The sequence below is a fragment of the Oncorhynchus nerka genome, linkage group LG25 (assembly GCF_034236695.1).
Source record: "Oncorhynchus nerka isolate Pitt River linkage group LG25, Oner_Uvic_2.0, whole genome shotgun sequence".
Classification (NCBI taxonomy): domain Eukaryota; kingdom Metazoa; phylum Chordata; class Actinopteri; order Salmoniformes; family Salmonidae; genus Oncorhynchus; species Oncorhynchus nerka.
In genome coordinates, this window is record NC_088420.1 from 54,852,165 (window position 1) to 54,865,071 (window position 12,907).

At 43.2% G+C, this 12,907-nt stretch overlaps 1 protein-coding gene across 5 annotated transcripts in view; it reads left to right on the forward strand.

The window, feature by feature from the left end:
* LOC115109746 (zinc finger protein aebp2-like) overlaps positions 1-12,907 on the forward strand; it is a 56,310-nt gene that overhangs the window by 28,538 nt on the left and 14,865 nt on the right. The window lies entirely within an intron of this gene.

Genomic DNA, 12,907 nt, shown 5'->3' on the forward strand with positions numbered 1-12,907 from the left:
CCCTGTCACCATCTGATCCTGCTAAGATGATGCATGACAAAGAATTACATTCATTATATTTTCCGGTAAATGAAGTCAATGGCTCATTAATTGAAATTACCATTTATTCCCAGATCCCAGACAGTAGCTTTAAACTAATGTCATGTAGGCCTACCCATCAACTCAAAATGGAACTTTTATCATTCACTGGTTGGTATAATATATAAAATTCACCTGACCTCCGTAGACTGGTTTTCCCTGGCTGTCTGACCCTGCAGGGACACCTGTCACCATCTGATCCTACTAAGACATGATGAGCATAGTATTGTGTAGTGTGTACTGACTGTGCACCATGACAGTGAAGCTTGTAGAGCTGTTTATGCCGTGTCAGTGTGAAACATAGGGAATTGGCTAGGGAAACTGACAGCTCAATAATGTTACATACTGCCTCTGATAAAAAAAACTCACATTGTGCTGTCGGAAAACTTCATAATATCGGTCTTCAATTGTTTGGCTGCTAGTTTCATTGTTTGATTCAGGTCTAGTGTGATTGATGCAAAAATAACAGCTGAAGTTTGAGCTAACTAGGTACATCAACTGGCGAAGACTAGCCAAGTTAATATACTTCTTTTAAAACGGGACAAAACAAAGACTACAAAACCTTTCCATACACACAACAGCTATTAGATACTGCTACCTGACAGACACTGAGATAGTTAGAGCCTAGAGCTAAACTGGCTGTGGTAGCTACTAGCTAGCTACTTTAGCTAGTTCATTCACTTCAGACAGAACTTCAGTTGAGAGGGGATGAAACATTAGCTAACGTTTACATGTCAGTTACTACACTACTGTCATGGAAATGTTCAGTCAATAATATTGCTCAAATACTGGAGCCGGTGAGTTCAAATCGACTTTATTACAAAGTAATATAAGCTAAACTGGTTCATGAAGCAACTGACTTTCCAGTCTTGGCACACACTTTTTATACAGGTTTCATCCTTAAGTCACACACACAGTACCTCCTCTTTATGTTAATGATTAATCCCCTCTGGCATTTAGCCACCATTATCTTTTTGCCTTGCACTAATTTTACCTTGGTTTCACATTAGGGCATAAATGATATTGGTGGTGTAACCATAGCAACAGTCAACATTAGGCCATAGCAATGGTAAAAAAATAAACAGACATGGCCACTCCTAAGACAGGTGCCTTTCTAATGGTGCCTAATGACCTAGACACACACAGAGAGTGCACTTATTGTGTGCATGTCTAAGCTGTATAATGTCCAAGCATGTACTGGAAAATTCCCAATATATTCCTCCTCTGGGGCGTACTAAGTCCCAAACCTTAAAGTTTGTTCCAGTACAAGTGAGAAGGAAAGCACCTTCTATGTTGCTAAGGAGACAATCTGCCTCCCTTTCACCTTATCAACCTTTGCTTCACTTTCTCATTCATACTGGGGAGTCGGGACCAAACATCTCCTTTCACATATAGCTAGAAGGAAGTAAAAGATCCCTCCTCAAGCCAAGTGTTCTTTAACATACAGTGTATGCGTGTTTTTAGCACTGCCCGAGGTTCTCGGTTATGTAAAATATAAGAATAACAAAAACATAAAAAAATAATAAACTAAACCTCATAAACCTTTATAATGATGTTCTCAATATGACACAACATATGGCCCTCCCTCACAGACACCTCTCTAACAACTATTTGGTCATAAGTGAAAAAACCTGTTAGAGGATTAAGGGCACGGTCCATGGACTCTTGTAACTGGAAAACCCTATGTCACATACATGTCTAGGCGAACAGATATTCAGAAGGTCTAACATCATTTATCATTCAGCAACTGTTACATTGAGTACATGGTTATATTCTGTTGTACTATGTGCACACTTTAAACACATTCCACATCCCAACATAAGGGGCAGTCCCCCTTTTGGCACATGACACAGAAAATTGGGTCAGCATGATGAAAATGTCCAAGTTTCACATCATCTAGTTTGCACCATTTTCACAAACCTCAAACATTGCAGGTTCAGGTACTGTTAATATTCCTGTCACGGGGGATTTGCTACACAGTATACAATTGTCCATTCTATGTGTTTGGGCTGGCCCACTTATACCAGCCATTTTTTGTTGCTTTTCTCAATTTTGGGTCAATGTTTGATTCTGGGGTGGTTTCTTCATTGTGGCTACCCCAGTTTGTAACAGATGTCCAGATTTTCTGTAGCAACCCACTTTCTTGTGGTTTCATCATCTGTCCTGGTTTCCACTGTCTGTTAGGAGGACCATGTGAGGGCAGAGAAGTCGATGGTAGGGAGTCTCCTTCCCATTCTCCTGACGTTATTTCTCCGTCCCCTTGGACAGTGCCTCCGTCAGGGATATCTGCAATGTAGGTATGTCATCAGGAGTAACAGGCATGTCACTCCTCTTTATCCCTGGACTCTGGATATTCAGGAGAGAGGGTCTGTTGGCTATTGGGAGATGCACCTTGGTCCTCTTCTCCTTCTGTTTCCTCCAGGCTCCTGCCTGGTGTATCAGCATCCTCTTCTTCCTCATGGCTCGATGGTGGCTCGCCGATCCCCTCCGGAACTCTGGTACAGTGGTTTAAATGGTACCATGTAGTGCTTCCTGTCACCTGGACGGCTGTTGGTGTTGCTAGGACCACTTCGTAGGGACCCTCTCACCTTGGCTCGTTCCACTTCCTCCGAAACACTCTGATGTAGACCTGGTCCCCTGGGATCACCGGACAGGGAGCCTCTGGTCCTGATTCAGATTTTCACCTTTTTTCCGTGAGGTTTTCAAACTCAGAGACTTATGGCCTCTGTTCTATGGTGACACCATACATAATCTTATTTCCATCTCTCATCACACAACAAAATGACATTCCAGTTGAAGCTGGTGGATTCCTTCACTTCAGCTGGGCTGCTTTTAGTCTCTCCACTTTCTCCTTCTGGTTCCTAAGAGATTGGTAGCATAATAATAAGTATTGGAAAGCAACGAAAAACACAAAACATAACAGTTTTAGCAATGTAAGTTATGCATAATTATATATGCATGAAGACCAAAGACTGAGACCATGACAATTCCCACTCTCTCTTCACCGGACTCTATACCGCCAGGATACTTTTCTGCTGGACACCACAAAAATGAAGGCCCTAAAAAGGTTCCGAGAGGTGTACCCAAGCTATGTCATTTCACTTTGTTCCCCATCTCCTTCATTGCCACTTGATAGGCACGTCACCTGATAGGAAAGTGTGTATCCCTAATCAACGCTACATTCTTTTGAGGTAACTCAGCACTGCATATGCTTTCACATAAATGCCTTCAAAATATTATTTAGAATGCAATTACCTCTACATCTATCCTCGTTCATATGATGCATTAACCAATAAAGCAGCTAACCCAACTATGATGTTAAAGTAGCTCCCAGACCCAAACCATCTGCATGTCTACAGTGGAATCTAGTCTCTCTCTTTGGCTCCGCTTCCTCTGTCATGTCTTCAAGCTCACCCATTATGCAGCTGGACCTTTCTTCTCGTGAGAACTAATGCACCCACCGAGGAGAGACATGACTATCTTCACCGCTGCAGGTGCTGTAAGGAGTACTGTGTGTGGACCAGAACAACGATGCCTGGTGTATCTTGATGTACACTCAATCTCCAGAATTCAGCCCATGCCCTTGGTTATCTCTGGCTCCTTATGTGCTGCTTTCACCTGAGGACATACACACTGCAACACATGGGTCATTTCCTGACAACATAGACTCTCCTCCAATGGCAAGATCACTAATTTGTGATATTTAAATAACAGCCCCCCCTGTACTCCCATCGGTGTCCCAGTTTCCAAGCGATGTGGCAGAGGTCTTCATAAACTGATATCCCAACAATGCTACTAAAATAACCCCTGCTACTACTAACATGGCCCATGCCTATGCCTCAATTACGGCCCCTAACGCAGCTGCCGTAAGAATAATTCCTGCATGTAATCTGTCAAGTGTGTCAAGAATATCCAATTTAACAAAAGTCTGAGCCACAGGTTTCTTGAAAGTTTACCATAGTGTCTGAAATGCCACCACTATCTCTTTTACTCTCACCATGCTCTGGGTATGTGTAATTTTCAATTTAACTTCATTAACTCCCTATATTGTGCACAGTTGGCTGTCCTCCCTCTCCTATGAGCTATCTCCTGTAACGATATACAGTCTCTGGGAATGACACTTCTATATCACCACAACCTTAATTTATGAGCCCCCACAGATCTTTACTGCAGTCACGTTCAATCCCACTTAACAGCCTTGTGTAAACATTCTGTCTCAAACACCTCCTGCTACAGATACATTTGCACATATTTCAGTCCATCAAACCCATAACACACTAGTCACTACTCCTAATGCACTTCTTCAGTTCTAAACATACTACAACATTCTCAAGTCAATTAGTCAATATACATCAGTCCCTCCTCTGGAACAATAATCACTCTTATGGTGTTAAATGCTGAGCTGTAGTTGGCGAACAGCATTCTTACATAGGTATTCTTCTTGTCCAGATGGGTTAGAGCAGTGTGATTGCGATTGCGTCGTCTCTGGACCTAAGCAAATTGGAATAGGTCTAGGGTGTCAGGTAGGGTGGAGGTGATATGATCCTTGACTAGTCTCTCAAAGCACTTCATGATGACGGAGGAGAGTGCTATGGGGCGATAGTCATTTAGCTCAGTTACCTTAGCTTTCTTGGGAACTGGAACAATGGTGTCCCTCTTGAAGCATGTGGGAACAGCAGACTGGGATAAGGATTGATTGAATATGTACATAAACACACCAGCCAGCTGGTCTGCGCATGCTCTGAGGGCGCGGCTGGGGATGCCGTCTGGCCTGGCAGCCTTGCGAGGGTTAACACATTTAAATGCTTTACTCACGTTGGCTGCAGTGAAGAAGAGTCTGCAGGTTTTGTTAGCGGACCATGTCGTTGGCACTGCATTGTCCTGAAAGTGAGTCCATTATTTATTTTTTTGTAGTCTATGATTGACTATAGACCCTGCCACATACCTCGTGTGTCTGAGCCGTTGAATTGTGACTCTACTTTGTCTCTATACTGACGCATAGCTTGTTTGATTGCCTTTCAGAGGGAATAGCTACACTGTTTGTATTCGGTCATGTTTCCGGTCGTCTTGCCCTGATTTTAAAAGCAGTGGTTCGTGCTTTCAGCTTTGCACGAATACTGCCATCAATCCACGGTTTCTGGTTGGAGAAGGTTTTAATAGTTGCTGTGGGTACAACATCTGTCGGTGCCGGACAACAACATCTGCTAACCATGTGTATGTGACAAATACATTTGATTTGATTTTGAATATGGCTGAAAAAAACTTGCTAAATAGATATTTTCTTAAATTAACTTCATGACAAAAATATGCACAATCGTTTGTCTCTACATTAACCAACATATTCCTCTCAATTGTACATTTTTTGCTTGACTCGTTATGACGTTATAACTACATACATTTGCTTCCCCGTAATGTTTTGTCAGCCATCTTTGCTGAAGTCACCAGGGACGGGTGGCCCGCGTTAAATTTGTCATTGGAACCATTCGATCTGATTGGTCATATAAAAACCTTGTGATCCAATTGCATAATGACTGCTATAACTCCCCCTTGTGGTGGTCTGGAGCAATGAAGCTGTGACGCTGGGTACCTCTAAGTCCGCGGTGTAAGCTCGCAACTTTTAAATGAGGAACTACTGTATATTCACGTCATCAAATAATTGATTATAACACACTGTTTTGCAATGAAGGTCTACAGTAGCTTCAACAGCACTCTGTAGGGTAGCATCATGGTGTAGGCTAGCATCTGTCCGCCTCTGGGTACATTGACTTCATACAAAACCTAGGAGGCTCAAGGTTCTCACCCCCTTCCATAGACTTACACAGTAATAATGACAACTTCCGGAGGACGTCCTGTCCTGCTACCTGTACCTGAGTAGCCTCAACAGCACTCTGTAGGGTAGCAACATGGTGTAGACAGAGGACAGCAAGCTTCCGTCCTCTGGGTACATTGACTTCAATACATGGTTCTCCCTTCCATAGACCTACACAGTAATTATGACAACTTCCGGAGGACGTCCTCCAACCTATCAGAGCTCTTGCAGCATGAACTGACATGTTGTCCACCCAAGCAAAGGATCAGATAATTAATGTACACTGCTCAAAAAAATTAAGGGTACACTTTATCAACACAATGTAACTCCAAGTCAATCACACTTCTGTGAAATCAAACTGTCCACTTAGGAAGCAACACTGATTGACAATAAATTTCACATGCTGTTGTGCAAAAGGAATAGACAACAGGTGGAAATTATAGGCAATTAGCAAGACACCCCCAATAAAGGAGTGGTTCTGCAGGGGGTGACCACAGACCACTTCTCAGTTCCTAAGCTTCCTGGCTGATGTTTTGGTCACTTTTGAATGCCGGTGGTGTTTTCACTCTAGTGGTAGCATGAGACTGAGTCTACAACCCACACAAGTGGCTCAGGTAAGTGCAGCTCATCCAGGATGGCACATCAATGCGAGCTGTGGCAAGAAGGTTTGCTGTGTCTGTCAGCGTAGTGTCCAGAGCATGGAGGCGCTACCAGGAGACAGGCCAGTACATCAGGAGACGTGGAGGAGGCCGTAGGAGGACAACAACCCAGCAGCAGGACCACTACCTCCGCCTTTGTGCAAGGAGGAACAGGAGGAGCACTGCCAGAGCCCTGCAAAATGACCTCCAGCAGGCCACAAATGTGCATGTGTCTGCTCAAACGGTCAGAAACAGACTCCGTGAGGGTGGTATGAGAGCCCGACATCCACAGGTGGGGGTTGTGCTTACAGCCCAACACCGTGCAGGACGTTTGGCATTTGCCAGAGAACACCAAGATTGGCAAATTCGCCACTGGTGCCCTGTGCTCTTCACAGATGAAAGCAGGTTCACACTGCGCACGTGACAGACGTGACAGAGTCTGGAGACGCCGTGGAGAACGTTCTGCTGCCTGCAACATCCTCCAGCATGACCGGTTTGGCGGTGGGTCAGTCATGGTGTGGGTCTTGGTCAAACATTTCGGGTAGCCTTCCACAACCTTCCCACAATAAGTTGGGTGAATTTTATCCCATTCCATTCCTCCTGACAGCTGGTGTAACTGTGTCAGGTTTGTAGACCTCCTTGCTCCCACACGCTTTTTCAGTTCTGCCCACAAATGTTCTATAGGATTTTGGTCAGGGCTTTGTCATAGCCACTCCAATACCTTGACTTTGTTGTCCTTTAGCCATTTTGCCACAACTTTGGAAGTATGCTTGGGGTCATTGTCCATTTGGAAGACCCATTTGCGACCAAGCTTCAACTTCCTGACATATGTCTTGAGATGTTGCTTCAATATATCCACATAATTTTCCTGCCTCATGATGCCATCTATTTTGTGAAGTGCACCAATCCCTCCTGCAGCAAAGCACCCCCACAACATGATGCTGCCACCCCCGTGCTTCACGGTTGGGATGGTGTTCTTCGACTTGCAAGCCTCCCCCTTTTTCCTAAAAATATAACGATGGTCATTATGGCCAAACAGTTCTATTTTTGTTTCATCAGACCAGAGGATGTTTCTCCAAAAAGTATGATCTTTGTCCCCATGTGCAGTTGCAAACCGTAGTCTTGCTTTTTAATGGTGGATTTGGAGCAGTGGCTTCTTCCTTGCTGAGGGCCTTTTGGGTTATATCGATCGATTTAGGACTCATTTTACTGTGGATATAGATACTTTTGTACCTGTTTCCTCCAGCATCTTCACAAGGTCCTTTGCTGTTGTTCTGGAATTGAAAGTACGTTCATCTCTAGGAGACAGAACACGTCTCCTTCCTGAGCAGCATGACGGCTGCGTAGTCCCATGGTGTTTATACTTGCGCACTATTGTTTGTACATATGAACGTGGTACATTCAGGCGTTTTGGAAATTGCTCCCAAGGATGAACCAGACTTGTGGAGGTCTACATTTTTTCTGATTTCTTTTGATTTCCCCATGATGTCAAGCAAAGAGGCACAGAGTTTGAAGGTAGGCCTTGAAATACATCCACAGGTACACCTCCAATTGACTCTAATCATGTCAATTAGCCTATCAGAAGCTTCTAAAGCCATGACATAATTTTCTGGAATTTTAAAATCTATTTAAAGGAACAGTCAACTTAGTGTATGTGAACTTCTGACCCACTGGAATTGTGATACAGTGAATTATAAGTGAAATATTTTGTTTGTAAACAATTGTTGGAAAAATTACTTGTCATGAGCAAAGTAGATGTTCTAACCGACTTGCCAAAACTATAGTTTGTTAACAAGAAATTTGTGGAGTGGTTGAAAAACGAGTTTTAATAACTTCAACCTAAGTGTATGTAAACTTCTGACCTCAACTGTAGTAGCCTAAACCTATCAAAGTTACATTAAACGGGGTGAATGGAACATGATTGATGGTCATAGAATATGCTGTAATAGAAATAAGGCCATGTTCATAAAAAAATGATCATCCTCCCTCATCTTTAATGGCACCGACCGCCACTGATCAAAATGCATATTGGGTTCATTCCAAAACATGTGAGTTTTTCAGTTTAATACATTGATAAGAAACGTGTTTAATATTTTCTGCCACTAATGGTCCCTTTTCTCTCTTTGTTCACAAGAGATCCTTTTTCTTGTGCCCTTTCCAGGGAGCAAGGTCATGAAGGCAGGGGGGGGGGGACAGATGAGCGATGGTCTTTGGTGGCCTTTATGGCCCCTTCATACAATGAAGCACATTCCAGCTCTTGTAACCCAATGGTAGGAAGGGTGACCCTGGATCCTGTTTGAATGTGACATTTTAAATGTCCTCCTCGTGGGCCCTCGTCACAACACCTGTCTTCCATGGCATGGGCCTGTGCCAAGTTGTGGTTTCTGGTTGGTATTATGCTTGGGTAGTATACCGTATACCAGGGTATTTGGAAATAGCCACAGGATGTGTTTTGTATACCATTAAAACTATTTATTTGAAGTTTTTATATACATTATAATATCTGTTGCTACTTTTTAAGTAAATATCTGCATTCAGCTGTGCAATATGTGACCCACCACCTGGATTCGGGTCCTATGTAGCAAAATAAAAAATACTGCAAAGTTGGTTAGGAGCCAGGAAACCGGCGACCATGTCTATCGGCACCATCTTGTCCCATCTAAAGTGTCTTCAGAAAGTATTCACACCCCTTGACTTTTTCAAAATGTTGTAGTGTTACAGCATGAATTTCAAATGTTTAGATCACTGGCCTTTGTTCACGCCCTCTTAATACTTAGCCCCACCCACCTCTTTAAGGATTCATTTGTGAGGCCCTGTGCTAAACAGAGTGAGTAGTGTAGTAAATAACCAAAGATTTCAAGACTAAAAGTGGTGAAAGTAGTAGCTTACAATAAGGGAAAACTTATAATTTATCAAGTCCTTGGCATATATCCTAATCTGACTTTGGTGAAGGTCATGTTGTTCTTCACATTAGTCTCTGGTTAACACACACTATATCAATCAAATCTAGGTTTATTTGTCACATGCACAGGGTACGGAAGGTGTGAACGGTACTTTAAAATGGTTACTTGCATAGTAGCAATATCAAAAACAGAAAGTGTCCAGATAAAAATATGTTATAATTAATTTATGACGCTTTCCCAGACACACTTGTCTAAATTGTTTGGTCATGTGAAAGAAATGCTGTAACCACCCCATGCCACATCTAGCTAAGTGAATGGGTCACTATTGTCTAGACATTTACACGTGTAAAATACAATAGATGGCCGTACTCACCCCCAGCCAAACCTGGCTAACTTGATGGGTCATGTAATCATCGGAAGAAGTGGAGTCTTTTGTTTAGACATGTAGCTAGCTAGCTAAACAATAAACTGGCATAGTCCCAACTCATTCTACTACCACCAACCCAAACTGATTGTCATAGCTGTAGTATGAATCTGCAGGTAGCTAAAGCTAACCAACTAGGTTCAATGTTAGCTATATAGATAACATTAGGCTATAACTAGCAATGCAAATGGATTTCTGATTCAAATAATATTACTACCGTAATTGCTGGACTATTAAGTGCACCTGAATATAAAACGCACCCACTGAATTATTAAAAAAATATGTATTTTGTACATAAGCCGCACATGTCTATAAGCCGCAGGTGCCTACCGGTACATTGAAACAAATTAACTTTACACAGCCTTTAAACGAAACATGGCTTTTAACAAAAATAAATAGGCTTTAACGAAACACAGCTTGTAACAAAAATTAAACAGTAGCCAACCAAGAAAGTCATTGGTCACTATCTTCCTCCTCCTGTGCACTGAAACCACTGAAGTCATCTCCTTCGGTGTCGGAGTTGAATAGCCTCAGAATTGCTTCATCCGATGTTGGATCGTTTTCATTGTCGCTCTCGTCACTTTCATCCGGAGGCAAATACCCCGCTGAGCTCATGCTGCCCCTTCAACACGCAGCAGTCCAGCCTTTCGAAACCTGTTGATGATAGCGGATTTTTTGACAATGCTCCACGCTGTCAGGACCCACTGGCAGACTTGACCATAAGTTGCTCTTCGCATGCGGCCCGTTTTAGTGAAGGATTTCTCCCCACTTGTCATCCAAGCCTCCCACTGAACAAGGAGTGCCACCTTAAATGCACGATTTACACTGATGTCGAGTGGCTGCAAATACTTTGGGCCATCTGCTTTTCTTCCCTCTGAAAGCTTTTGTTGTCTTTTTGCACTGAGTCAGTTCCTCACGCTGCTGTTTCCAACATCTTATCATCGACTCATTAAGGCCAAGCTCCCGTGCAGCAGCTCTATTTCCTTTTCCAACACCCAGATCGATCGCCTTCAACTTGAAAGCTGCATCATATGCATTTCTCCATGTCTTTGCCATGATGAGGGTGACAAAATTACTACCGTAATCAGAATGTAATCAGAAAGTTTGAGCGCACTCGATTTACGTCACATTATGTGACGGTGCTCAGTTTTTTGGCGGCATGAATCTTGTGAAAGCGGGAAAAATCCATAAATTTGCCGCGTCATTGTATAAACCGCGAGGTTCAAAGCGTGGGAATAAAGTAGCGGCTTATAGTCCGGAAATTACGGTACACATATTATACATGTAACATTAGCTAGCGAGCCAGCAAGCTAACGTTCACTAGCTAGCTAACAGTATGCTTTAACTTGCAATGAAAACCATATATCTTTATGAGCTGGACTGGATGTTTTTGCAATTATTATTTTTGCAGTCGTTAGCATATTTAGCTAGCAGCCTCCATGGAAATTGTTATTACTTGTGCTAATGTAACGGATGTGAAACGTTAGCTTAGTTAGCGGTGGTGCGCGCTAAATAGTGTTTCAATCGGTGACGTCACTTGCTCTGAGACCTTGAAGTAGTGGTTCCCCTTGCTCTGCATGGGCCGCGGCTTTTGTGGAGCGATGGGTAACGATGCTTCGTGGGTGACTGTTGTTGATGTGTGCAGAGGGTCCCTGGTTCGCGCCCGGGTATTGGCGAGGGGACGGTCTAAAGTTATACTGTTACACTAATTTTCTTAGCATTCTGGTAATAGACGCCCAATAGGCTTTTTTGTGCCTTGTGTACTAAAATGGTAATACCGTAAATCCCGGGATGAGAGAAGGATGGTATGATGTTATGAAAATCTGGATACTGCACAACCCAATTTGGTGTCAGTGTGCCACTTTGGTTCCTGCCACCCTGTTCCCACTGCAGCAGTCTCCCAGCAATCTTCCAGGCAACAGGGTGATCCTCATTCATTACCGTCCCAAACCAATTCCAGAACTTCCTGGCATGGTGCTCTGCCAGGCTGTGGTGTCTAGTGTCTCTCTCAGTGTGCCTCTATCCCATGAAACAGATGGCTTCAGTTTATGCAGAATTACACAGAGAGAGAGAGCTGCTGAGTCTGGTCTGGGCACTCAAGGCTAGAGAGGGGGATGGAGACAAGTGTACAGGACGTTGTGAAAGAGAGGGAAAGTTAGAGCCAGGTGGGGAGGCGGAGAGAGGGAGAGTTGCAGGAAGATAAAAAAGTAGGAAGAGGTGGACATGGTTGTTAAAAGGAAACATTGAGAAACTAAGATAAGGTACTCTGTGGTGGGCAGAGATGTGAAGACAGGAGTGTGGAGAGAGAGATTCTAGGTCCCTTTCCTTCGCTCTTCACTCTTCCCCCTCACTCTCTCTTTTCTCTCTCCCTCTACTCCCCCTCTCTTTTTCTCTATCTCTCTCCCTCCTCCTGTCCTTCAACCAGTTTGCATGAATGCCTCAGCCATTTCCTGGAGTGGGGAGAATCATTTAAAATATTCTCGTGACTAGGACAAGTTCTTCACATACTGTATGAGCAACACTATAAAAAGACTTAACCGAATAAAAAAATAAAGCACTTTGACGCAAGAGTTTATATCTGCAACTATTTTTGAGCATTCTAGTTCTTCTACTCTCCCTCTCCGGCCTACTCCCCACTGACAATGTTTGGGTGAGTGAATTCCAGATTTCAGAACTGTTACTGGAAACTTGAGTCCTTTTGATCTAGTGTTTTTACAAAAAAAAGTGTGCCAAATGTTCCAACAAATCGTATGATTGACTGTATTTTTGGTGGGACGGTGGATTTCTTAGCCTGGTCTTAGATCTGTTTTTGGCATCTTGTCAACTTTTTTGGGTCATTGTCATGCCAAACCAGACAGAGATGGCAAGACAATTCAAAGAGACCTCGTTCCAAGCTATAGATTTCTGGCTTCATTAGGCTGAAACATGATGAATGAGTCAATTTATATTTTCCAAATTCAAATGTCCCAACCCCAGGACAGTATGTGTGTGCGATCTGTGTGGGATTTGAACCCACAAACCCATTTGAAGTATCTACTCTACAGGACTGAGATTC